The following is a 27,377-nucleotide window of genomic DNA, read 5'->3' as shown; positions in this document are numbered from 1 at the left end:
AACAGTAGAAGTTCAGAATGTTCGAGTAAAGATAAAGGGAAAAGAAGGCAAGATTAGGAGTCATGGATGACAAAAAGATATTGAAGGTTTGTTCAGGGAAAAACAGAATCTCATGACAGGTATAGATAACTGGGATAGTGGAGTCTCTTGTAGGAGGGAAAAAAGTTAGGAAGGTGAGGGGGGGGGTCATGATATATATTTGACAAATAAGATTAAGGAGAATGCCAAGATATTCTATAAAAAAGGAGTCCTGATTAACAGTGTAGGCCTGAAATGTGGACTGTCCCTCTATAGATGCTGCCTGACCTGCTGGGTTCTCCAGCATTTTATATTTGTGATCCTTAATTTCACAGGTTGAAGCATGGAATACAAAGCACTAGTTAGACCATTCTGTAAGCACTAGTTAGAGTACTGTGTGCGGTTCTAGTTGTCATGGTACAGAAAGGCAGTAGTTGCACAGGAGAGAACACTAAGGAGATCCATCAAGATGTTACCTAGATCGGAGGTATGAACTACGGGAAGTTATAGTTTGTTCTCAATGGAGCAAAGGAAGCTTGGGGAGGGTGGGGTGACCTGATCAAGGTTCATAAGATTATGAGAGACATAGATAAGTTCATAGTCCAAATCCATTTTCTACAGTGGGGGGGGGGGGGGGCGTATCGAAAACAAGGAAGCATAGTTTTAAGGTGAAACGAGGGAGTTTTAAAGGGTTTTGACTGGAAAGATTCTTTTTCTGCTCACACAGCGATTGTTATCCTGAACTTGAAAGTGGTCGAGTCAGATACAATCACTATGCTCAAGAGGCATTTAGACAGGCATTTAAACAGGCAACCAAATCTCATGCAGGTAAATGGGGTGAGTATAAATGAGCAAGAATGTCAGTGTAGATTACCTGGTTTTGCGCTGCTCTGCTCTATAACTCTATAACTTCATGAATTAAGATACCTTAAACATGAGTTTAAGTAAACATAAAAATGAGCTTTGTCGGACTTAATCTGTTTGCAACAGGATAAGTCGTTTTTGGTCTTCACTATGGATCTGAGTATTATTGACTGCTCTATGAACCAAATTTATTCATCAGTTTTATTATCTCACTGGCCTGACGTGGATAAATAATGCAATCATCTTAATAGAGTTTATCTAAGTTCCCTGGATGCAATGCAATTTACTTATCTCATAATTTATTACATATGAATTTATTAATAAGGCAGGCTATCATAGAACAGAATCATGAACTCATTTGGGACAACTAATTTTTTACTGTTCAGCTCCAGCTGACAATAAATTCTCTATCTGCGAAACAAAATCAGGCAATGATGAAACAATCTCAATTACATGCAGTACTGGTAAAAGTCTTGGGCACATATTTATAGCTCGGGTGCCTAAGACTTAATAGACAGGGGACCAGCATTCTGGCAGACAGGTTTGCCACTGCAACATGGATGTGTTTAAACTAAGTAGTGGGGGGGGGGGGGGGAGGGGAGGGGATGAACTGGAAATATAAGGATGGAGTTAAAGGCAAAATGAAAATAAGAAAAGTTAAAAAGGACAACAGAATCAATGGAGTAGAAAGCTCATGAAGAGTTCATACAGTATGGCCAAGTGAAATAGGAATTGATATGAAAGGAGAGGGGAGTACTGAATTAAAAGTATTATATATGAATGCACAAAGTATAAGGAATAAAGTAGATGAGCTTGAGGCTCAGTTGGAAATTGGCAAGTATGATGTTGTGGGAATAACTGAGACATGGCTTCAAGCGGACAGGGCCTGGGAAATGAATATTCAAGGATATACATCTTATCGAAAGGACAGACTGACTGGCTGGGGGGTGGGGTGGCTCTGTTGGTGAGGAATGATATTCAGTCCCTTGCGAGTGGGGACATAGAAACAGGGGATGTAGAGTCAGTATGGATAGAACTGAGAAATTCTAAGGGTAGAAAGACCCTAATGGGAGTTATCTACAGGCCCCCAAACAGCAGTCTGGATGTAGGGTGTAAGTTGAATGAAGAGTTAGAATTGGCATGTTGCAAAGGTAATGATACAGTTGTCATGGGGGATTTCAACATGCAGGTAGACTGGGAGAATCAGAATGGTACTGGACCCCAAGAAAGGGAGTTTGTGGAGTGCCTCCGAGATGGATTCTTAGAACAGCTTGTACTGGAGCCTACCAGGGAGAAGGCAATTCTAGCTTTAGTGTTGTGCAATGAACCGGATTTGATCAGGGACCTCGAGGTTTAGGAACCATTAGGAGGTAGTGACCATAATATGATATGTTTTAACCTACAATTTGAGAAGGAGAAGGGAAAATTGGATGTGTTAATATTACAGTTGAACAAAGGGAACTATGGAGCTATGAGGGAGGAGCTGGCCAAAGTTCAATGGAACAATACCCTAGCAGGGAAGACATTGGAACAACAATGGCAGGTATTTCTGGGAATGATGCAGAAGGTGCAGGATCGGTTTATTCCAAAGAGGAAGAAAGATCCTAAGGGGAGTAAGGGGCGGCTGTGGCTGACGAGGGAAGTAAAGGGCAGTATAAAAATAAAAGAGAAGAAGTATAACATAGCAAAGATGAGTGGGAAACTGGAGGACTGGGAAGCTTTTAAAGAGCAACAGAAGATAATAAAAAAGGCAATATGCCAAGAAAAAATGAGGTACCAAGATAAACTAGCCAATAATATAAAGGAGGATAGTAAAAGCTTCTTTAGGTACGTGAATAGCAAAAAAATAGTTAAGACCAAAATTGGGCCATTGAAGACAGAAACGGGTGAATTTATTATGGGGAACAAGGAAATGGCAGATGAGTTGAACAGGTACTTTGGATCTGTCTTCACTAGGGAAGACACAAACAATCTCCCAGATGTAATAGTGGCCAAAGGAACTAGGGTAAAGGATGAACTGAAGGAAATTTATATTAGGCAAGAAACTGTGTTGGATAGACTGTTGAGTCTGAAGGCTGATAAGTCCCCGGGACCTGATGCTCTGCATCCCAGGGTACTTAAAGAGGTGGCTCTAGAAATCGTGAATGCATTGGTAATCATTTTCCAATGTTCTATAGATTCAGGAACAGTTCCTGCTGATTGGAGGGTGGCTAATATTGTCCCAGTTTTCAAGAAAGGAGGGAGAGAGAAAACAGGGAATTATAGACCGGTTAGCCTGACGTCAGTGGTGGGAAAGATGCTGGAGTCAATTATAAAAGAGGAAATTACGACACATTTGGATAGCAGTAGAAGGATCAGTCCGAGTCAGCATGGATTTATGAAGGGAAAATCATGCTTGACTAATCTTCTGGAGATTTTTGAGGATGTAACTATGAAAATGGACAAGGGAGAGCCAGTGGATGTAGTGTACCTGGACTTCCAGAAAGCTTTTGATAAAGTCCCACATAGGAGATTAGTGGGCAAAATTAGGGCACATGGTATTGGGGGCAGAGTACTGACATGGATTGAAAATTGGCTGGCTGACAGGAAACAAAGAGTAGTGATTAACGGGTCCCTTTCGGAATGGCAGGCTGTGACCAGTGGGGTACCGCAAGGTTCGGTGCTGGGACCGCAGCTGTTTACAATATACATTAATGACTTAGATGAAGGGATTAAAAGTAACATTAGCAAATTTGCTGATGACACAAAGCTGGGTGGCAGTGTGAAATGTCAGGAGGATGTTATGAGAATGCAGGGTGACTTGGACAGGTTGGGTGAGTGGGCAAATGTATGGCAGATGCAGTTTAATGTGGATAAATGTGAGGTTATCCACTTTGGTGGCAAGAACAGGAAGGCAGATTACTATCTAAATGGAGTCAAGTTAGGAAAAGGGGAAGTACAACGAGATCTAGGTGTTCTTGTACATCAGTCAATGAAAACAAGCATGCAGGTACAGCAGGCAGTGAAGAAGGCTAATGGCATGCTGGCCTTTATAACAAGAGGAATTGAGTATAGGAGTAAAGAGGTCCTTCTGCAGCTGTACAGGGCTCTGGTGAGACCCCACCTGGAGTACTGTGTGCAGTTTTGGTCTCCAAATTTGAGGAAGGACATTCTTGCTATTGAGGGAGCGCAACGTAGGTTCACGAGGTTAATTCCCGGAATGGCGGGACTGTCATATGTTGAAAGATTGGAGCGACTGGGCTTGTATACACTGGAGTTTAGAAGGATGAGAGGGGATCTGATTGAAACATATAAGATTATTAAGGGATTGGACACACTGGAGGCAGGAAGCATGTTCCCGCTGATGGGTGAGTCCAGAACTAGAGGCCACAGTTTAAGAATAAGGGGTAGGCCATTTAGAACAGAGATGCGGAAAAACTTTTTCACCCAGAGAGTGGTGGATATGTGGAATGCTCTGCCCCAGAAGGCAGTGGAGGCCAAGTCTCTGGATGCATTCAAGAAAGAGTTAGATAGAGCTCTTATAAATAGTGGGGTCAAGGGATATGGGGAGAGAGCAGGAACGGGATACTGATTGTGTATGATCAGCCATGATCACAGTGAATGGCGGTGCTGGCTAGAAGGGCCAAATGGCCTACTCCTGCACCTACTGTCTATTGTCTATTGTCTATTGACTCTTGCACAGTACTGTAGTAATCTTATGTATTGCAGGAAGAGGGCAATCATGGTTGGGAAAAGGAGAAGGGGGAGGGGAAGGAGCGGGAATCACCAGAGAGACATTCAGTAATGATCAATAAACCAATTGTCTGTAATTAAATGACCTTGCCTGGTGTCTCAGGGCTGGGTGTGTCTGCACCTGCTCCACACCCTGCCCCAACACTCCTTCTCTGCCACCTGTCTCACACCCCTCTCATGGCGCTCCACCCTCACCATTCCCAATATCCTTTGCTCCTGCCTGATTTGTAAACTTGCTCTCCACTCCATGTTGACCAATACAGTACTGTGCCGAAGTCCTAGCAGCCCTAGCTATATATATATATATATACCGAAGACTTTTGCACATTACTGTAACTCATAACTGTTGAAGATGATTGCGTCAAACCTAGGAGAACTCAGCTGTACTGTTTGTCACCTCTCTCCCATTTCCCATTACTTCACCTAATGTCAAGCAATTGTTGCACATTGGTTCTTTAAGATCATTATAGCTGGGGGTGATAAAGGTATAAGCTCCCACTACCGATTAATTGCTTACAATGACGTGCATCTCAAATAACCTCTGACAACCAAGTCCAGCTCCTGGCCTTCACGTGTAGCTTAGCTACTAAGTCCGGTGGAACCATCTCTACTGGCAGGAGAAGAGGCAAAGATGGGCTACAGGCACCTTAAAACCAGTCGCTTCCGGCAGATGGGGCTCATCAGCCGTGGTTGGCAGCTCAACTAGGAGAAGGAAAACTCTGATCTCAAACTTCCTCTGCCTTGTGGCTATACCCACTCATGGGAAAGGCTTTGGGAGTAAACCCTGAGAAAAAATCTGGAGCTGTAGCGTCTAAGGCAGTCCTACATTGAGTTCATTGCTGACTGGGAACTTCTGTGATGTTGCTGGTGCCAAGCTGTATCGGTTTTGGACGTTCCTTTGGGTTCATCTGATGCATGGAGACAGGGAGCCGGTTACACACGCAACAGCTTGTTCTCCATATCATACAGCCTTGGCTTGTATATCACGTAGACAGCTGGGACACAACATCGGTGGTTGACCCCAACCAACAGAAGGCCTCTGTTGCATGCACCAAGTGACAAACAATTGGACAGTTGAAGCCTTGTTTTGCCTGGGAGCTGTATGATACCTTGATGTAGGAGTACTTGATACTGTTTTTTGACAGAAATAGAATGATATGGAAAAAGAGAATGGCTTTGTTTATTTCAGTGCTATCAGAGTGAAAATGGATATTTCCTTGAGTGAAATCAATCTGGAAACTTGAACAGACACCATCATACACAAATCTTTGAAGTGATATACTGTATTTCCTTGAGCAATGATACTTTTGTTCCAAGAAGTGACAGCTATGCTTCATTACCAGAAGAACAATGCTTTTATTGAGCAATGCTGTACAGGAACCCCATTAAGTTAGCCTTTTACTTCAGGGAAATTAGAATATTAATGATACTTTCTATTCTTAATGTTTCCCCTCTTCCACAATCTCAATGCACCTCCTCTTCCACGCCTGTTACACATGGCCCAAACTTCTTTTTCCAATTATCCAACTCCCTGACCACTGATTGTTCACACTCCAATGGAAGCCCTGAACTTCCAGCTGCCACGTCTTCACATAATCACAATCTCAACAAACAGCTGGCTTTCCTCCATATTCCTCCAATTCTAGCCTCAGGCCCATCCACATCTTCTGCAGTGCATCAAGGAAGCAGCCCAAGGGCAAAAACAATCATTGACTCATTGCACAATGAGCAGATAGCACATCTTTTGTGACATATTGCAGTTCAACAGTTTTTCTGTTGTACGGAGTTGCTGGCTCTCATTCCCCTGAGGTCCCCATTGGATGCCATTTCAATTGCTCTTCCCACTTCTACACCAACATGTCCATCCTCAGCCTTTTCTACTAGGTGAGGTCCAATGCAAATTATTCAGCTTGGGTGGTTTAGGACCCAAAGGCAAGGACATTGAGATTTCCTATTTCAGGGAGCCATTCCTTCTGGTGCTTTTCTACTTTTTCATCCTTCCCTCATCTCTTTCTGATTCTCCTACAGTCCTCCCTTTTCTATCCCCTTTCTCTCAACTCCCCTCCCCCCCAGAAAACTCATCTTTCATCTTTATCTCTTCCCTCTTCCTACTTTCATCCACCTACTACACACATTTCAACTGCAGTTTTCCCTCACCCTTCCCTGTCTGGTTCTGCAGCCAAATGTCACACACTTCTCCCCTAATGGTTCCCGTCCTCACCCCCTTTACTTATCAGAATCCAGAACTGGCACCCCAGTACCAGGTGAAAAAATTCAAATAAGTATTTTAATTTCAGGACTAGAGTCTTAGATCTTATAAACTGCCTTATCATTTCGTGTTTCTCTTTTGTAACATAATTTCTGTATTGAGCCTTTATGTTCAAGACAGCTCACTGGACTAGTACAGAATGTAAACATTGAAATAAATCAATAGATCTTGAGGCATGTTCGTATAAAATAATTAAGGGATAACTTCCATTTTGCAGGATGGTATGAAATAATAAATATATCCTGTGGTGAATAATGGGAAAGCTGCAGGCAGAAGCTGAAGACTTGAGCATTTTATTGCTTTTTTTAATGACCCAGGAAGTGTAAATTTATGATATAAGAAGAGCCAATTTAGATGTTGGTGTGAAATGATTATAATGGAGATAATGAAACAAATTAAAGATAAATGATGTTCCATGTCAAAAGCATGTCCGTATTAGAGCACGGATTCAATCAAACGGAGCAAAATGCTCATAACCCAGCAAGTAGTTCTAACATATATTTTTGAAAATTTTTGAAAAACTCAGCTTATTCATGTAACTTCTGATCATCAGAAGAGGAAATCTGCTCATGGCTATTACTAAAGTTACTACTAGTGGTATGATATCGTTTCAGTTCATGCATTGTGATTACCATTAAATAATTGTCATTCTGATGATCTGGTTTCTGTACATTGACCGATAATTGTATGAAGTATGTCATAAAATGCTCAGCAAAAAACATCTATTGACCAATTTTGAGAGGCATTATCTCCTGTATGATATGAAAATGAAGGCACAGAGGATATAGTTTTGCCTTCATTGTGAAGTAATCTGTCAGAGGTGGATACCCATCCATTATTTTCAGTCCAATTTGTGAATTAATATCTCTTTGGTTGTTTGATGAATTATTTATTACATTAATTTTGTAGTTTCACATTTGGCACTGATGCACCATCAATAACTCTTGGAGATGTGAGTTGAGTTAAGGTAGGCTTTTATTGGCTGGAAGAAAGCACAAGCAGCAAGCGAGCACCACACAACATCCTGGAGACTGTGGGAGGAGCAGTGCCTCCAACCACCTTTATACAGGGGTCCGTGGGAGGAGCCACAGGAGCAGTCAGCGGGGGGGGGGGGGGGGGGTGTCCAGACAGGTATATGTAGTTCACCACAAGCACACTACTCAATTTTATACAAGCTTGAGAGAATATTGCTATTAAACCCAATGGGAGTGAAATTCAACCTCTGCAGTAAGGAAATTTGATACTGAATCAGCAATTGGACTTAACTTCTGCCCTATTTTCTTTTCCATTGACTTTTATCATTCACCAAAATTGACCAAAATTCACCAAAATTGAACTTAATGTTCCAGATTGGACTATAAAAATATTGTCCCTGTAGGTTCTGAAAGGTACAAAGGAAAAACTCATTAAAAAAAAACAAGTTCCTAGTTTACAACAATTGAAAAGGTTTCAAATGAGTTCTGTTTTCATTGTTATTTTAAGTGGGGTGATCTCCAAAGACTAACACTTACTGATATTTAAGAACCTTCCTCTTGCTAGATTGGATGAAGCCTCATTTTTTTTCTAATTTGTCAGAGCTGAGGATATTTTTGTACAAGTTTCACTGGAACAGAACTGAGATCTTTTTTTCTTTTTGGTACATTAAGCTAATGGTGGCTGTAAATTATTTGATTGGTGAAGTGAGGTAGCTTATTCCTCCACAGAACAAGTTTAGATCACCCAAGTAGATTAGATGAGAATAGCTCTAATTCAGTGGATTGGAAATGGTTTATCTGTTCAACTTAGTTAGATCATATGGGAGCTCCCACCTCTTTCATGTAGAGCAGTTAAGTGCATGACCTTACACTTCCCTGCACTGTTTTCCTCCTGCCTATTCCCCTAATCTTATTTTATTTAGAGATACAGCATGGAATAGGCTGTTTTGGCCCTCCGAGCCATGCTGCCAGCCCAATCATGGGAAAATTTACAATAACCAAAATCTTTCTTTACGGCCCTCTCTACGCATGACACCATTTTCAAGGAATCCTGTACCCGTATTCCCATATCTGTCTGTTGTACCACATTCCTCAGTGCCCTACCATTCACTGTGTAAGTCCTACCCTGGTTTGTTGTCCCACAGAGCAATACCTAACACTTGCCTGCATTAAATTCCACCTGTCTTTTTTCAGCCCAATTCTCCATCTGGTCCACATCCCACTGTCTCTCCAATCCTCTAGATTTAAGAGAATGCCTTCCAGATCCCTTTGTTCTACCGCACTCCTCAGTGTCCTACCGTTCACTGTGGAAGTCCTACCCTGGTTTGTCCTAGCAAATTAAACGAAGGCTGGCTGTCTTTGCAAGCAGTGTGCACTTGGATCTTGCAGTACCTGCACAAGTTTCAGGCCCACCAGCTGGAAGCCCCTTCTCTCAAACCACTGGACAATCTCTCCCACGAGCCTCCTCTGCACCCCATCCGGTTTCACTGCCACCAGCATCTGTTCACAAAGCCCCTTGGCCCCGGAGGAGAGGACCTACTAATCAGTGCATGCATTCCATGGAGGGAATGTACAAATTCCTTACAGCTGGCACTGAACTCCGACTGTCCGAGCTGTAATAGTGTTGCACTAACCACTACGCTATGGTGGCGCCTAAATCTTCCCAGGTCCCACTTATTCCCACTCTTTCCTATCTTTCCTGTACTGGGCTTATATCTTGTTTAGCAGCCTTATTAAGGTTGCTATTAATATCTTTTTACATAATTAAGTAATGCAAAAAAATCTTTCTATTTAAAGAAAGGATTTTTTTTTAGATCAATAAAGTTTTCTTCTGTTTATGAGTGCGTGGAATGGGCTGACAGCAACGGTGGTGGAGGTGGATACGATAGGGTCTTTTAAGAGAATTTTGGATAGGTATATGGAGCTTAGTAAAATAGAGGGCTATGGGTAAGTCTAGTATTTTCTAAGGTAGGGACATGTTCGGCACAACTTTGTGGGCCAAAGGGCCTGTATTGTGCTGTAGGTTTTCTATGTTTCTTTTGCATCATAGAAATGCAAGAATTGAACTCAAGATGGAGGAGCAAATGGAATAAAGCCTTATCTTCTATAAAATCTTTATAAAACTAGAATCAAAGCTTGTGGTGAGTCATATTGAGCATGTGATCAAAGCTGTTATTGGGGCTTGATCAATAGAAAAATGGACAAACTCTAATATCCTTTAGGAAATAGGTAGTCACTTCTCAATGGAGTTTCACACATGGATAGATTAATCCATTGTGTGATACATACAATATTTTTAGTTACTAATGGGAAGTGGATATTGACAAGGCTTATATTTATTGTTCACTCTATAACTGGCTATGAATTGAATGAGTTCCTGGACTATTTTAGAGAACATTTAAAAGTTAACCATTCTTTGGGAATCATTGTGGAGTGACAGGTGAAGGATAGCAAATTTCCTTTCCTGAGACAATTAGGGAACTAGATGGTATTTCACAACAATTGGTTAGTTCACATTCACCATCACTAATACTGATAGTTGGTATAATATGATATACTAGGTACTCATTTCATACTTACTTAATTTCTTGAATTTAACTTCCCCAGCTCCCATGATGCATTTGAACTCTGGACTTACAGATCAATAGATCTCTGGATAATTAGTCCAATAAATTCCTCCCTTGCCATACTGTCAAAGCCCATTGTCTGCAACATTTAGAGAATTTCCTATTATACTAAATTGCCTTTGAGAGATAATAAGACTATGCTTTCTGTATTCAATTAACATCTTCTAGAAAATCAGCTGTAACCGGAGCTTGACATAGAATGCAGTACAATGATGAGGATGAGGAGAAAGGACAAGACTAAATTAATTTTCCTACTCAATTAAGTCGAAGTATTAATGGTGAAAGATGTCGGCCTCCTGCTAAGGAAAGTGAAACAAAAAGGATATGATTAGTGAGAAAATAGATTAATGTTGTTTAACCCAAGCAACCACTTTAATGTTAACTGAAGGCACAGCCACTCACTTCTATATATTCTGATGTTATCAGCTGTAAACTTTGACACAGACTGTCAAGGGCAGAATCATAGAGCTAACCGTGCTTGCACTTTGCCTGATAGTGAAGAATTGTGTTGAAAATAACAACACCTGCTCTTTAATGTTAGGCCAGAGCCCATTTTATTGCAACAGAATGACTCATTGCTAAATTCATGAAATGGTTAGGAGATCCTCTATGTTGGCAAGTGTTTATTAAACCAAGCAATAGGGCTATGCAGAATGAGATTTGAATTTGTCCACGGTTTGCTTCCAATCACAGAGCTTGGCCATTGAGCTCCATAGATATCAAAGTAAAATAAACAGACAAAAACTTAATGATCTAATGGTAAACAATCTGTTCATTTGGATTACATCTTGGGCAATAAAGTTGACAATTACCTCTATATATTCCCACCAAGAATTACTTTTCAGCCATGGATTTGTATGGCCACAGAACATTTAAACTAGTTTAGTTAGAACTTATTAGTTGGCAACTTGTTTTCTCTGGTTCCCAGTTGCAATGAAGGGTTTTCAACCTGAAACATTAATTCTATTTCTCTTTCCACGGATGCTGCTTGATCTGCTGGGTATTTTTGGCATTGTTTTTTATTTTCAATAACCTTGCTTCTCCAGTGTAACCAATTGGTAATTTATCTCATTATGATCTCTAACTGTCCTCAACACCACTGTTAATTTTAAAGGCTGACCTCAAATTTTCAAGGGTGCCAATTATTACATGGAATTTCTGCAGACTCATCCTAGTTGTCGCCTTAAATTACTTCAACCTTCACTGTCCATTCCATTTTGCAAGCCATTTTGTTCCACTCATTCAAATGAAAACCCTGACAGGCTCCAAGGCTGCATATCAAGTTTCATGTAATCTAAACATAACACCAGCAAGACTCCTTCTGTAGGCAAGGAAGTCCTCGGGCACTCTTGATTTAATTACACAGGGAATGATGAATTTCTGGGGGAGATTAAATTAAAATAAGGATGACACTGGATGATAATATAATGAATTCTGAATAGTTGGAGGCAATTATAGAAGAAATAAGCGATCTGTGATGGTAATTTGACTCTAAACTAGAGACAGCTCAATTTTATACTTGAGTAATTCAGTTCCCATACAAATAATAGAACTAAAGTTTGAAAGTGAAGCAGAATGCAAAGCTGCTGCTTAATAGTGCAGTGAGCATGAGGAGTTGAGGATCAATTTCTATCCAATATGATTCTATGTGGTTGCATTTGGATGGGTGTATAGGCCAAAGTAGTGGATTTATCTCTAAAATCAGCCTAACCTCCTGCTTGATATTCAATTCCACATAATATAGTTCCTTTACAGCTAGAATCTCCATGAGCTTGCAGATATGGGTTGAAAGATTGGAGTCCAAGGCATGCTGTAAGTCGGGAGGCAGTACATTTGATCTTCTGCTCGTCAATGGTTCAACAATGGAGAGCCAAAATGCTAAGTGGAGAGTCTGGAGGTATCTGACATCCATACTTCACTTTACACGAGGAAGAGTTGAAGGAAGCTAGACTCAATTAATTTGAATGGAATTGGAAATAGGTTAAACATGGGCAAAGGGCAATTGTAGAGATAGTAGCAGAGCTCAAAGGTGCAGAGGGATCTGGGTATCCCAGTGGCGTGTTAACTAAAGCCAAACATAAAGGTCCAGCAAGTATTTTGAAAAGCTAGCAGAGTGAATGGTCTTTGATCTGAAATGTTAGCTGTTCCTCTTCCCACAGATGTAGCCTGATCTTTTGATCATTTCCAGCATTTGCTGTTTTTAATAAGTAAATGTTATTGTTTAACTTGCTTCAAAAAGGCAACAACTATACCAGTGCCAAATAAGAATAATGTGGGCTGCCTTAATGACTATCATCTGGTAGCACTCATATCGACAGTGATGAACTTCTTTGAGAGGTTGGTCATGACTAGACTGAACTCCTGCCTCAGCAAGGACCTGGACCCATTGCAATTTGCCTATCGCCACAATAGGTCAACAGCAGATGCAATCTCAATGGCTCTCCACACAGCTTTAGACCACTTGGACAACATAAACACCTACATCAAGATGATGTTCATCAACAATAGCTCAGCATTTAATAACATCATTGCCACAATCCTGATTGAGAAGTTGCAGAACCTGGGCCTCTGTACCTCCCTCTGCAATTGGATTCTCAACTTCCTAATGGGAAGACCACAGTCTGTGTGGATTGGTGATAACATCTCCTCCTTGCTGACAATCAATACTGGCGCACCTCAGGGGTGTATGGCCCACTGCTCTACTCTCTATATACACATGACTGTGTGGCTAGGCATAGCTCAAGTACCATCTATAAATTTGCTGACGATACAACCATTATTGGTAGAATCTCAGGTGGTGATGAGAGGGTGTACAGGAGTGAGATATGCCAATTAGTGGAGTGGTGCCACAGCAACAACCTGGCACTCAACATCAGTAAGATGAAAGAGCTGATTGTGGACTTCAGGAAGGGTAGGATGAAGGAACACATACCAATCTTCATAGAGGGATCAGAAGTGGAGAGAGTGAGCAGCTTCAAGTTCCTGGGTGTCAAGATCTCTGAGGATCTAACCTGGTCCCAACATATTGATGTAGTCATAAAGAAGGCAAGACAGCAGCTATACTTCATTCGGAGTTTGAAGAGATTTGGTATGTCAACAAATACACTCAAAAACTTCTATAGTTGTACTATGGAGAGCATTCTGACAGGCTGCATCACTGTCTGGTATGGAGGGGCAACTGCACAGGACCAAAAGCTTCTTCCCCTTTTCCATCAGATTCCTAAATGGACATTAGAGCTTTGGACACTATCCCACTTTTTTTAATATACAGTATTTCTGTTTCTGCATATTTTAAAAAAACCTATTCAATATACGTAATTGATTTACTTGTTATTTATTGTTATGTTTTATTTTATTTATTATTATTATTTTTCTCTCTCTCTGCTAAATTATGTATTGCATTGAACTGCTGCTGCTAAGTTAACAAATTTCACGTCACATGCCGGTGATAATAAACCTGATTCTGATTCTGATATATGGCTTTGTTGAGACTACATTTAGAGCATTATTGGTCCCTTTGATTAAGGTGATATTAATACATTAGAAGCAGTCCAAAGAAAGTTGACTAGATGAATACCTGCATTGTATCTGATATAATGTGAGGAAAGGCTGGATGGATTTGGTTTGTGTTGGCTGGAGAGACAGGCAACTTGATTGAAACATCTGAGATCCTGAAGGGTCTTCACAAGAGACAGTTGCCCCTTATGGGAGAACTTAGAAATAAGGAACACTGTTTAAGATTCAGGAATTACTCATTTAAGACTAGAGGTGATTTGTTTTCTCTCAGAAAGTCTTAAGTCTCTCCATAAAGGACAATGGAAGTGGATTTTTTGAGTATTTTTAGGAGAGAAATGGATACTTGATAAGCAAGGAGGAGAAAGATTAATGTCGGTAGATGAGAATGCAGCGATGAGTTTGCAATCAGATCACCAATGGCCAATAGCAGGGGGATTAGGCCTAACGGGTCAACTCACATTGCTAACTTGTATGTAAGTGTGTTTATAGCCCTCTGTGCTGGTCACTGGTCACTATATTTGAGGTCAGGATTGAATCTATGTCTCTGGTGCTGTGAGCCAGGGGCTCTATTAGTTATAAGTTGCCATTCATGATCTCATGGGCTTTTACTTCAGATAATTCTGATGTGTGAGACTTGGTCAAAAACCTCGTTCTCTCTTCTTGTCCTTCCCATCAGGCAGTAAAGTTTGAAAACACATGCCACCAGACTGAAGTACAGCTTCTATCCCGCTGCTATAAACATCTTGAACAGATATCAAAATGAACTCTCTTTCTCTCTGTTAGTCTACTTCATTGTTGCCCTTGCACCTTATATGTCTAATTGCACTGCACTTTCTATCTAACTGTAACACTATACCGTATTCTACATTCTGTTTTTATTTTCTTTTTGCACTATGTCAATGTACTGATGTTTGGAAAAATCTGTCTGAATGGCATTAAACTAAACTTTTTCAATGTTCTCAGGTCATGTGAAAATAATAAACTAATTACAAAATTACCAATTCATGAAGAACATCAAAAAAAGCTCCTATAATTGACCTTCTGTTGCCTCCACAACAAATTCAATAAAGTTGTAAGACATGACCATCATTGAATAAATCTCTTACTGTACTTTATTAGTCTGTCCTTTTATATCGTAATTTATACTGATCCTCAAAATCCATAATTTGTCCACCATTCATGGTAAGTTGACAGCATATAATCATTTGGTCAGCCTTCTCTTCATTTCAAGCAAAACAATCTCTCGTCATATTTTCCCAGTACTCTGGCATCAAGCTTGTTGCTAAGGGGGATTCGAAAATGATACTCAGTACCTCTGTTATTTCCTCTCTTGCTTCTCTTAAGAAATTGGGTTACATTTTTACTGGATCTAGCAAATCATCCAGTTTTAAAAAGTGATGAACAATTTTATATTTCTCCTTTCATTATGTTTCACATCTTCCTCCTTATTTTCAATATCTGTGTAATTTCTCCTTTTTGCAAACAAAAATGTGGAGTATTCATTGAGAAATAGCTCATATTTTCTCCATCCAGACAATGGCCTCCAATAGTCTCCACTCTTTCTGCTATGATCCTCTTTCACTTTATGTATTTATCAAGTATTTTGGTATTTCATTGGTTTTACTTATCAATATATTCATATTTACTCACTTTTACTTGTTAAATTCCTTTTTAATTTCAGTCCTACACTTTCTAGACCTAAGGCTCCCTGTAGTGTTCAGCTCTTAGTAAATGTCATGGGCATCCCATTTTGCCTTAAGATTCATAATCCATTAAAATGAATATTTTCTTAATAACATACCACATTAAAAATGTATCAGGAGAAATGGCCATGATTGCTTGAGACAGATTTTATTTGCATAGTTTTCAAAATGTATGCTATAAAAATGAAAATTCCAAATAATTGATGACAAAGAACCAACATTATATTATGTTAATAACAGAAACATTACATTGATCATCGAGAGCTGTTAACTTGACTAAGGCAGAAATTCTGCCTAAAGTGAATTAGAAACTGATTCAGAATAATTCTATGCAAGGAATTATTGGAGCATTGATAGGGGGCAACCAGTATTTGAAAATACTGTGGGCCCAACACATTAATACAATCACAAAAGGCCCTCATTAGAAGTTTGACGAGATTTGGCATGTCATCAAAAACAATGCACAGGATCACAAGAGGTTGTAGAATCAATCAGTTCCATTACAGGCACAACCCTCCCCATCATCGAGGACATCTTCAAGAGATGGTGCCTCAGGACCATCCATCACTAATATCCTCAAAATACGGGACATACCCTCTTGTCGAATGCCGATGAGATGGCTTCTTAAGAGCAGCCTGTGGGTGAGCCCACTAGAGGGTCAGCTATTCTGGATTGGGTGCTTGCAAAGGTAAAGGAACCCTTTGGAGGCAGTAATCACAGTATGATCGAATTCACCCTGCAATTTAGGAAGGAGAAACTAAAGTCAGATGTATCAGTATTACAGTGGAGTAAAGGAAATACAGAGGCATGAGAGAGGAGGTGGTCAAAATTGATTGGAAGAGCACACTAGCAGGGATGACATCAGATCATCAATGGCTGGAATTTCTGGGAGCAATTCAGAGGACACAGGATAGATACATCCCAAAGAAGAAGTATTCATAAGACAGGATGATGCATCTGTGGCTGACAAGAGAAGTCAAAACTAACATAACAGCCAAGAGAGGGCATATAATAGAGCAAAAAATGGGAAGTTAGAGGATTGGGAAGCTTTTAAAAAACCAACAGAAGGCAACTAAAAAGTTATAAAGAAGGAAAAAATGGAATGCAAAGGTAAGCTCATCAATAATATTAAAAGGGATACAAAAAGTTTCTTCAGATATATAAAGAGTAACTGGAAAGCGAGAGTAGATATTGGACTGCTGGGAAATGGCACTACAGAGATGGTAATGGGGGACAAGGAAATGGTAGATGAACTGAATAAGTATTTTGCATCAGTCTTCACAGTGGAGGTTCAAGAGTGTCGGGGGGCAGAAGAGAGTGAAGTTGCCATTACTCAGGAGAAGGTCCTTGAGAAACTGAAAGGTCTGATGATTGATAAGTCACCTGGATCAGATGGTCTGCACCCCAGGGTTCTGAAGGAGGTATCTGAAGAGATTGTGGAGGTATTAGTAATGACCTTTCAATAACCAATGAATTCTGGGATGGTTCCAGAGGACTGGAAAATTGCAAGTGTCGCTCCATTCTTCAAGAAGGGACAAATGCAGAAGAAAGGAATTTACAGGCCAGTTAGTCTGACCTCCATAGTTGGAAGATGTCGGAGTCGATTGCTAAGAATACGGGTTCAGGGCACTTGGAGGCACATGATAAAATAGGCGAAAGTCAGCATGGTTTCCTTCAGGGGAAATCTTGCTTGACAGATCTGTTAAAATTCTTTGAAGAAATAACAAGCAGGATAGACAAACAAGAATCAATGGATATTGTGTATTTGGATTTTCAGAAGGCCTTTGACAAGATGCCACACATGAGGCTGAAGGCTGCTTGACAAGTTCCATGGTATTACAGACATGGATAGGGCATTGGCTGATTGACAGAAGGCAAGAGTGGGAATAAAGGGAGCCTTTTCTGGCTGGCTGCTGGTGACTAGTGGTGTTCCTCAGGGGTCTGTGCTGGGACTGATTCTTTTCATGTTATATATTAATGATTTGGGTGAAAGAATTGATGGTTTTGTGGCCAAGTTTACAGATGAGACAAAGATACATGGAGGGGCAGGTTGTGTTGAGGAAGAAGAGAGTCTATTGAAGGACAGATTAGGAGAATGGGCAAAGAAGTGGCTGATGGAATACAGTGTTGGGAAGTGTATGGTCATGCACCTTGGTAGAAGAAATAAAAGCATAGACTATTTTTTAAATGAAGAGAAAATTCAAAAATATGGAGCTATAAAGGGTCTTGGGAGTCCTCATGCAGGATTCCCAGAGGTTAATCTGCAGGTTGAGTCTGTGGTGAGGAAGGCAAATGCAATGTTAGCATTCATTTCAAGATGTCTAGAATATAAAAGCAAGGATGTAATATTAAGAATTTATAAAGTACTGGTGAGGCCTCATTTGGAGTATTGTGAGTGGTTTTGGGCCCCTTATTTAAGAAAAGATAAACTCATATTGGAGAGGGTTCAAAAGAGGTTCACAAAAATGATTCTAGGATTGAAAGGTTTATCATTACATAAACCTGTACTCACTAGAATTCAGAAGAATGATTGGGGATTGTGGTGAACTATGTATACCTGTCTGGACATGCCCCTCTGCTGACTGCTCCTGTGGCTCCTCCCACAGACCCCTGTATAAAGGCGGTTGGAGGCACTGCTCCTCCCTCAGTCTCCAGGATGTTGTGTGGTCATCTCTTGCTACTAATCGTGGTCTCTTGCAGCTAATAAAAGCCTATCGTTTGCCTCCCGTCTCCGAGAGTTATTGATGATGCATCAGGGATCTCATTGAAAGCTATCAAATGTTGAAAGGCTTTGATAGTGTAAAGTGGAGAGGATGTTTCCTATGATGGGGAAGTCTAAGAGCAGAGGACACAGCCTCAGAATAGAGAGACATTCATTTAGAACAGAGATGAGGAGGAATTTCTTAAGCCAGAGAGTGGTGAATTTGTAGAATTTGTTGCCACAGGCGGCTGTAGAGGCCAAGTCATTGAGTTTATTTAAGGCAGAGGTTGATTGCTTCTTGATTGGTCAGGGCATAAAGAAATACAGGGAAAAGGTGGGAGATTGGGGCTGAGAAGGAAATGGATCAGTTGTGATGAAATGGTGGAGCTGACTCAATGGGCCAAATGGCCTAATTCTGCTCCTATATGTTATAGTATTATGGTTTTCATGTTACTACTATTGGGGAGGAGGTACATGAGCCTGGAGGTTCACACTCAATGTTGTGTATTTAGTATTTCAGTACTATTTGAATAATCTTCTAAATATACTGTTTGATTAAGCATTCTTTGTTGTTTATATAATTCACTATGGTTATATGTAAAAATACATGAACTACATATGTCATCAGGCTATTATGTGATACTTGCATAACTCACTTTAAATAGACACAAAGCTCAACCTGCATTCCCAGACTCCAGTGTTTTCCTTTGCATTAGTTTAAGAATGGGCTCTTCCCCTCAGCCATCAGATTTCTGGATGGTCCATGAACACTACCTCACTCTTCTTCTTTTGCACTACTAACTCAATTTGTTATTTTTGTAACTTCTAGTAGTTTGTTATGCTGGCACTGTACTGCTGCCTTAAAACAACAAATTTCATGACGTATGCCAGTAACAATAAAACTGACTTTGATATTAAAAATGTTTTCTGAATGTAATACAAAACTACTTTTTGTGGGTGGATTGCTATTGTTTCTTTTTAAACTAGCTTTGGTTAATTTCAAGATTCCAGGTAGGATGTTCCAAAAACTGACGGGAAATGATACATTCAGTCTATGAGTGAAGTGATAGATGTTACACAATAAAGAAAGTGATGTCATCAGCACAAGAGCTTTACTGTTTGCATCAGGGATGATTAGTTGGATATGCTTTCTCCAAGAAAATTTGCAAAGGCTATTATTACTTCTGCAGAAGCTCAGAATCAGATTTAATACTGGCATATGCCATGAAGTTTGTTGTTCTGTAGCAGCAGTGCATTGCAACACACAATAATAAAACTATAAGTTAGAATAAGAAATATGTAAACAAAAATAAATAACTAGTGCAAAAAAGAGAAAACAAAAAGAAGTAGTGTTTATTGTCCATTTAGAATTTTGATTGTGGAGGGGAAGCAGCTGTTCCCTCAGACTCCTGTACACTTTGCTTCATGGTAGCAATGAGAAGAGGGCATGTCCTGTGTGATGGGGGTCCTTAATGATGGATTGTCTTTTGAAGGTGTCCTCAGTGCTGAGGAGGCAAGTGCCCATGATGAAGTTGGCTGAGTTTACAACTTTAAACCAACATCCAAAGTCAGGGGTACAAAAAGACTGCAGGTGCTCTTTAGAGCAATTTAGAATTTAGAGCAACACACAATGGTGCTGGAGGAACTCAGCAGGTCAGGTAGCATCTATGGAGGAAAATGGAGAGGCAACGTTTTGGGTTGAGACCCTTCAGAATCAGGGATCATTTTGTGGCTAATGAGCAGTCTTGTGCAGATACCAACATTTTCCATCCCCATCCTACCTACACTTAATACTTGCTCTTTTAACACAAAATGATCCCTTGTTTTGGATATTTGGTTTGCATATCCCACAAAAGGAATTATTGCCTTTACAATGGTATCAGAGAAAAAATGTTGTTCTGATAGATTAAGGTTTCCCAAAGCCTACATGGCGAAACAGTTCACTAGTCTGTGTCACAGACCATGTGATCTAAACTTCCTTCACCTCACACCTAGAGTTGAAGTCAGAAGTTTCCATACACCATAGCCAAATACATTTAAACTCAAAGTACACTGCAGATGCTGTGGTCAAATAAACACGTACAAAAGCTGGATGAACTCAGCAGGTCAGGCAACATCCATTGAAAGGAGCAGTCAACGGTTCGGGCCGAGACCCTTCATCAGAACTAAAGAAGGAGGGGGCAGGGGCCCTATAAAGAAGGTGGGGGGAGGGTGGAAGGTGCCAGGTGAAAAACCAGTCAAAGGAAAGATCAAGGGGTGGGGGAGGGGAAGCAGGGAGGGGATAGGCAGGAGAGGTGAAGAAGGAATGTAAGGGGAAAGCACTATGGGTAGTAGGAGGCAGAATCATAAGAGAGGTAATAGGCAGCTAGAAGAGGAGGCAGAGTGAAAGTGGGATGGTGGAAGGGAGAGGGAGGGAATTACCGGAAGTTGGAGAATTCGATGTTCATACCAAGGGGCTGGAGACTACCCAGACGGTATATGAGGTGTTGCTCATTCCTTCTTCACCTCTCCTGCCTATCCCCTCCCTGCTTCCCCTCCCCCACCCCTTGATCTTTCCTCTGATTGGTTTTTCACCTGGCACCTTCCACACTCCCCCCACCTACTTTACAGGGCCCCTGCCCCCCTCCTTCTTCAGTCGCGATGAAGCGTCTCGGCCCGAACCGTTGACTACTTCTTTCAACGGTCGCTGCCCGGCTTGCTGAGTTCATCCAGCTTGTTTGTACGTGTTTACAGTTAAACTCAGCTTTTCACAATTCCTGATATTTAATCCTAGAAAACATTCCCTGTCTTAGGTCTGTTTGGATCACTACTTTATTTTAAGAAAGTGAAATGACAGAATAATAGTAGAGAGAATGATTTATTTCAGCTTTTATTTCTTTCATCACTTTCCCAGTGGGTCAGAGGTTTACATACACTTTGTTAGTATTTGGTAGCATTGCCTTTAAATAGTTTAACTTGGGTCAAACATTTTGGGTAGCCTTCCACAAGCTTCTCACAATAAGTTGCTGGAATTTTGTTCCATTCCTCCAGACAGAACTGGTGTAACTGAGTCAGGTTTGTAGGCCTCCTTGCTCGCACACGCTTTTTCTGTTCTGCCCACAAATTTTCTATCAGATTGAGGTCAGGTCTTTGTGATGGCTACTCCAATACCTTGACTTTGTTGTCCTTAAGCAATTTTGCCACAACTTTGGAGGTATGCTCGGGGTCATTGTCTTTCTTTCTTTATCAATCTTTTTATTAATTTAAAAAGAGCATATATACAAGCCAGAGGAGCATTATCTCAAATATATATATTCAATAACAATACATAAAGAAGGTGAAATAAATATTATCAAAATCATGCATAGTATTAATCTATGTATAATAAGGAAAAAGATAATTAATTAATTCTCCTCATCAATTCATAAAGAGAAAAAGAGACTTTTTGAATTTTTTATATGGAAAAAAACACTATTCTATACAAACTAAAACAAAAAGGAAAATAAAAGGACTGTGCAGTCCATCCCGAGAGTGAAACCAAGAAGAGAAAGACTTTCTGATCAAATCCAAAACTTCGGAAAAATAGCTGGAAGAGAGTCAGTACAAAAATCAATAAATCAAATCACATGAAAATATTGAATAAAAGGTCGCCAGGTTTCTTCAAATTTACAGGATGTATCAAATGTTCGACTTCTTATTTTCTCTAAACTTAAACAGGACATGATGGAGGGGCCATTATCTATTTGGAAGACCCATTTGCGACCGAGCTTTGACTTCCTGGTTGATGTCTTGAGATGGTGCTTCAATATATCCACATAATTTTCCTTCCTCATGATGCCATCTATTTTGTGAAGTGTACCAGTCCCTCCTGCAGCAAAGCAGCCCCACAACATGATGCAGCCACCCCCATGCTTCATGGTTGCGATGGTGTTCTTTGGTTTGCAAGCCTCACCCTTTTCTCCTCCAAACATAATGATGGTCATTATGGGCAAGCAGTTCAATTTTTGCTTCATCAGACCAGAGGACATTTCTCCAAAAAGTAAGATCTTTGTCCCCATGAGCACTTGCAAACTGTAGTCTTGGCTTTTTTATGGCGGTTTTGGAGCAGTGGTTTCTTCCTTGCTGAGCAGTCTTTCAGGTTATGTCGATATAGGACTCGTTTTACTGTGGATATAGATACTTGTCTACCCGTTTCCTCCAGCATCTTCACAAGGTACTTTGCTGTTGTTCTGGGATTGATTTGCACTTTTTGTGCCAAAGTACATTCATCTCTAGGAGACAGAATGCGTCTCCTTCCTGAGTGGTATGACGGCTGCATGGTCCCATGGTGTTTATACTTGCATACTATTGCTTGTACAGATGAACGTAGTACATTCAGGCATTTGGAAATTGCTCCCAAGGGTGAACCAGACTTGTGGAGGTCCACAACTTTTTTTTCTGAGGTCTTGGCTGATTTCTTTTGATTTTGTTTGTAAACTTCTGACCCACTGGAATTGTGATATAGTCAATTAAAAGTGAAATAATCTGTCTGTAAACAATTGTTGGAAAAATTACTCATGTCATGCACAAAGTACATGTCCTCAACATCTTGTCAAAACTATAGTTTGCTAATATGAAATCTGTGGAGTGGTTAAACAATGAGTTTTAATGACTTCAACCTAAGTGCATGTAAACTTCTGACTTCAACTGTAGATAGACAAATCATTTTCCAGCATTATTTTGAACCTTGCATCAGCAAACCAGGAAATATTCAAAATGACATTAAAATGCTATACACGTAATCCACCTACTAAAGCTATTCTTTGTTACATTCAGAACATATTGGTAATGTATCACAGTATTTTCATAAAATGATGTAATTCTGCTGGCTGAACCACATCAATGTTCCACACGTACAATTCTATGATTCAGGCTACAATTTGCTTCAGGGTGGACTTGCTGTCTTAGTCAGATTTCCAGCTCCCAATGATCAATTTAATTCTTCTGTTATTACCATCATATACTGTTGGTTTTACATAATTGAATATTTGGAAACTTCATTTTTCACCAGGAATAAATTTTAAAACTACGCAAATAAAATCTGTCTTGTGCAATCATGGTTGTTTCTACTGATATATGTTTAATGTGATTTGTTATTAAGAAGTGACTTATGTTGGGATAGGAATGCTTGCTCTTCAAACGCCGAGATAACAAAGCAAGCTTGTGCTAAGGGGCTCAGAACCAGCTCAGAAATCTTTATGTATAATTGATCAGCAGGCCAGCCAACCTCCTTGGAGAGAGACACAGATAACTAAGCAATATCAAAAAAAATCACTGAAAACGAAACACAAACCTCATAATTAAAGCTGGTTTATCTATCCACTTACTCTTTAATTATGCTTAAGATTGGCTTGGCTCCCAAAAAAGAATAACCACCACTAGGTGGAAATGGATGCACATTGTATAAATGTGCAAATGAACACTCTGCCTTTCACACATACATTTATATACGGATGTGTTAAAGTTCTGGGTAGAGTGCAGCATGAAATATGATCAATGGTCGCTTATCTTCCACCTGTGCTCTTAACTATGTTGGGATACCTAGAGGAAGATTTTATGATGAGATTATAATACCCAGTAAGGAACATATCAAACTTTAATCCATTTAAGCTAAATTTAATATAGATAGGACAATAGTCAGATAGGTTGTGTTACAATCCTTGTCCAGATTTCCTTTCCATTCCCTCCAGGTGATCCTTTATGTTTAGGTGCAGCATTGGGAAATCTACCCAAAAATGTAATGCATTCTAAATTGGTTATTATAAAGGAGTAAGCTATGACGAGCCATGAACCATGAAAGATCTCATGTAACAATACATTTAATTCTGAAGTTATACAGAATAACTCTTTGTTCCCCAAAGATGTTTTGTGTTATGCCTGCTACCTTGATCACTGTTGCGGCAATACCTTTAGCCTAAAAGCAATGTTTATCATGTTTAAACCTAAAAACATTAGATCATGAACAGTTAATACTTTCTAAGCTGCCAGATAACAGCTGCCTATCCTGCAGAAGCCTTAGATTTGTATTTTACTTTTGCCTTGGAGTCAAAACCTTAAGCTGGATGTTAAGGATTTACAGAATTAGCAGACATTTCTGCAAATGAGCATTCTTCCCTTGCACAAAGCAGGTGTCAAAGTAACCAAACCAACAGTATATTTATTGCAAGTGCAAAGAGGAGATGTGAAGCCTATTTGAGATTCCCTTTCTGAAGTGAAGCTGCCTTGAATGGTAACAGATTAATGGTGGTCATGCTCAGGAAAAGGTTGCAACCTGTCTAACCAATCTTCTTTTAATGGCTGCTGAAGCCTATACTAGAAAGAAACACATTTAAGAAACTACTTTTCTCGGTGTCTTAACTGGAGTTAAAGACATGTACTCAATTAAATTACACTTGAAATACAAATAAAGTCTCTATCTGAATTCCTAAGTGCTGGAAACCAGATTCCATATACACTAAGTGGCCAGTTTATTAGATACTCCCTGTCTTCTGCTGCTGTAACCCATCCACTTCAGGGTTCGACGTGTTGTGTGTACAGACCTGCTGTTCTGCACACCACTGCTATAACACCTAGTTATTTGAGTAAATATCACCTTCCTGTCAGCTTGAACCAGTTTGACCATTATTGTCTGACCCATCTCATTAGCAAGGCATTTTCACCCACAGAACTATTGCTCACTGGATTTTCAAAATGTTTTTGCAGCACTTTCTGTTAACTCTAGAGACTGTTGTGTGTGAAAATCGCAGGAGCTCAGCAGTTTCTGAAATACTCAAACCATCTTATCAGGCACTAACAGTCATTGCATGTCAAAGTCACTCAGATGACATTTCTTTCCCATTCTGATGTCTGGTCTGAACAACAACTGAACCTCTTGACCATGCCTACATGCTTTTATGCATTGAGTTGCTGCCACATAATTGGCAGATTAGATATTTGCATTAATGAGCAGGTGTACAGGTACACCTAATAAAGTGGCCACTGAGTGTATATTTTTGTTACAGCACAATTACTAAAAGCTCTGATTCATGGAAGAATTTCATTCTTTACATTTGAATAGTTCTACTGTACCTTTTCTAGGCAGACAGATTTGATATACGACAGATGAGTAGTGAGGTCTATTACACCAATCACATATACACAGTCCTTACTTACAGATAGAACCTGGTAACACACAAAATGCTGGAGGACCTTAGCAGGTCAGGCAGCATCTATGGAGGAAAATAAACAACCGACATTTTGGGCCCAGACCCTGAGTCTTAGACCAAAATATAGACTGTTTATTTTCCTCCATAGATGCTACTTAATTTGCTGGGTTCCTCCAACATGTTGTGTGTGTTGCTCAAAGTTTCCAGCATCTGCAGAATTTCTTGCAACTATATCTATCTATCTACAGTATCTTAGCCGAGTCCAGTAAAACTCGTTGGAATGCCTAGATAACATTAGCAAATGGGATTCTGCAGAACTTATGACCCTGGACTGTTTAGGTGATACGTTTGGTTCCCTTACACACGTGACACCACTGGGACTGAAAGTCTCATTTCCATGGCCTCTGAAGGAGAATCAGAAAAGTACCAGTCCTTACAGTGCCAAGCTTGAAAATGGACTCCATTCTTGTGCCCAGTGCAGCAGGCTCTCAAAAATTCAGCACCCATAGGACTATTAGACATATGGCCTAATTCTGCTCATTCGTCCCATCGAGTCTGCTCTGCCATTTGAGCGTATACTCCAGTGTGTACAGACCCAGAGTGAAACACTCATCATATCTTAACCCTTTCATTACTGGGATAATCCTCATGAACCTCCTCTGGTCAATCTCCAATGCCAGCACATTCTTTCTCACATATGGGGCCCAAAGCTGTTCACTATACTCCAAATGTGCTCTGACCAATGCCTTCTAAAACCTCAGAATAACATCCTTGCTTTTATATTCTAGTCCTTTTGAAATGAATGCTAACATTGCATTTGCCTTCATTACTATTTACCTGCAAGCTAACCTTAAAGGAATTCTGATCTAGGACTCCCAAATCCCTTTGCGCCTTTGATTTCTGAATTCACTCCCTGTTTAGAAAATAGTCTGCACCTTTATTCCTTCTACTGAAGTGCATGACCATACGCTTCTATACACTGTATGCCATCTGCAACTTTCTTGCCCACACTGCCAATCTGTCCAACTTCTTCTACAGACATCCTTTTTCCTCGACACTACCTTGCTCTCCAGGTATCTTTGTATCATTGGAAACATGGCCATAAATGTCGTCTAAATTATTAAGATACAACATGAAAAGTAACAGACACAACACCGAACCCTGTGAATAACATCTAGCCAGTGGTAGCAAACCAGAAAAAGGCTCCTTTTGTTCCCAATCTTTGCCTCCTGCCAGTCAGCCGACCTTGTGTCCAAGCTGGTATATTTTCTGGATTACTATGGGCTCTTTTGCAGCCTCATGTGTGGCACCTTGTCAAAAGCCTTTTGAAAATCCAAGCAAATAACATTCACTGATTCTCCTTTTACTGGTACTGTCTGCTATTTCTTCAAAGAATTCCAACAGATCCAACAGGCAAGTTTTCCCCTTAAGGAAACCATGCTGACTTCAATTTATTTTATCATGTGCCTCCAAGTACCTCAAGACCTCATCCTTAATAATGGACTCTTAATATCTTGCCAACAACTCAGTTCATGCTAACTGGCCTATAATTTCCTGCCTTCCTCCCTTCTTAAAGAGTTGAGTGACTTTTGCAATTTTCTGGCCCTCTGGAACCATTCCAAAACTGAGTCACTCTTGAAAGGTTATTAAAAAGACCTTCACAGTCTCTTTCAGAACCCTAGGATGTACTCCATCTGATCCAGGTGACTTACCTACCTTCAGAACGTTCAGCTTCCCAAGCAACTTCTTTTTTTTCCCCTTTTATTAATTTATTAATTTTTTAGAAAATTACTAAGAATAAATGTAATGA

Source organism: Hypanus sabinus, chromosome X1 (assembly GCF_030144855.1).
Source record: "Hypanus sabinus isolate sHypSab1 chromosome X1, sHypSab1.hap1, whole genome shotgun sequence".
Lineage (NCBI taxonomy): Eukaryota > Metazoa > Chordata > Chondrichthyes > Myliobatiformes > Dasyatidae > Hypanus > Hypanus sabinus.
Note: the sequence above shows the minus strand (reverse complement) of the source record.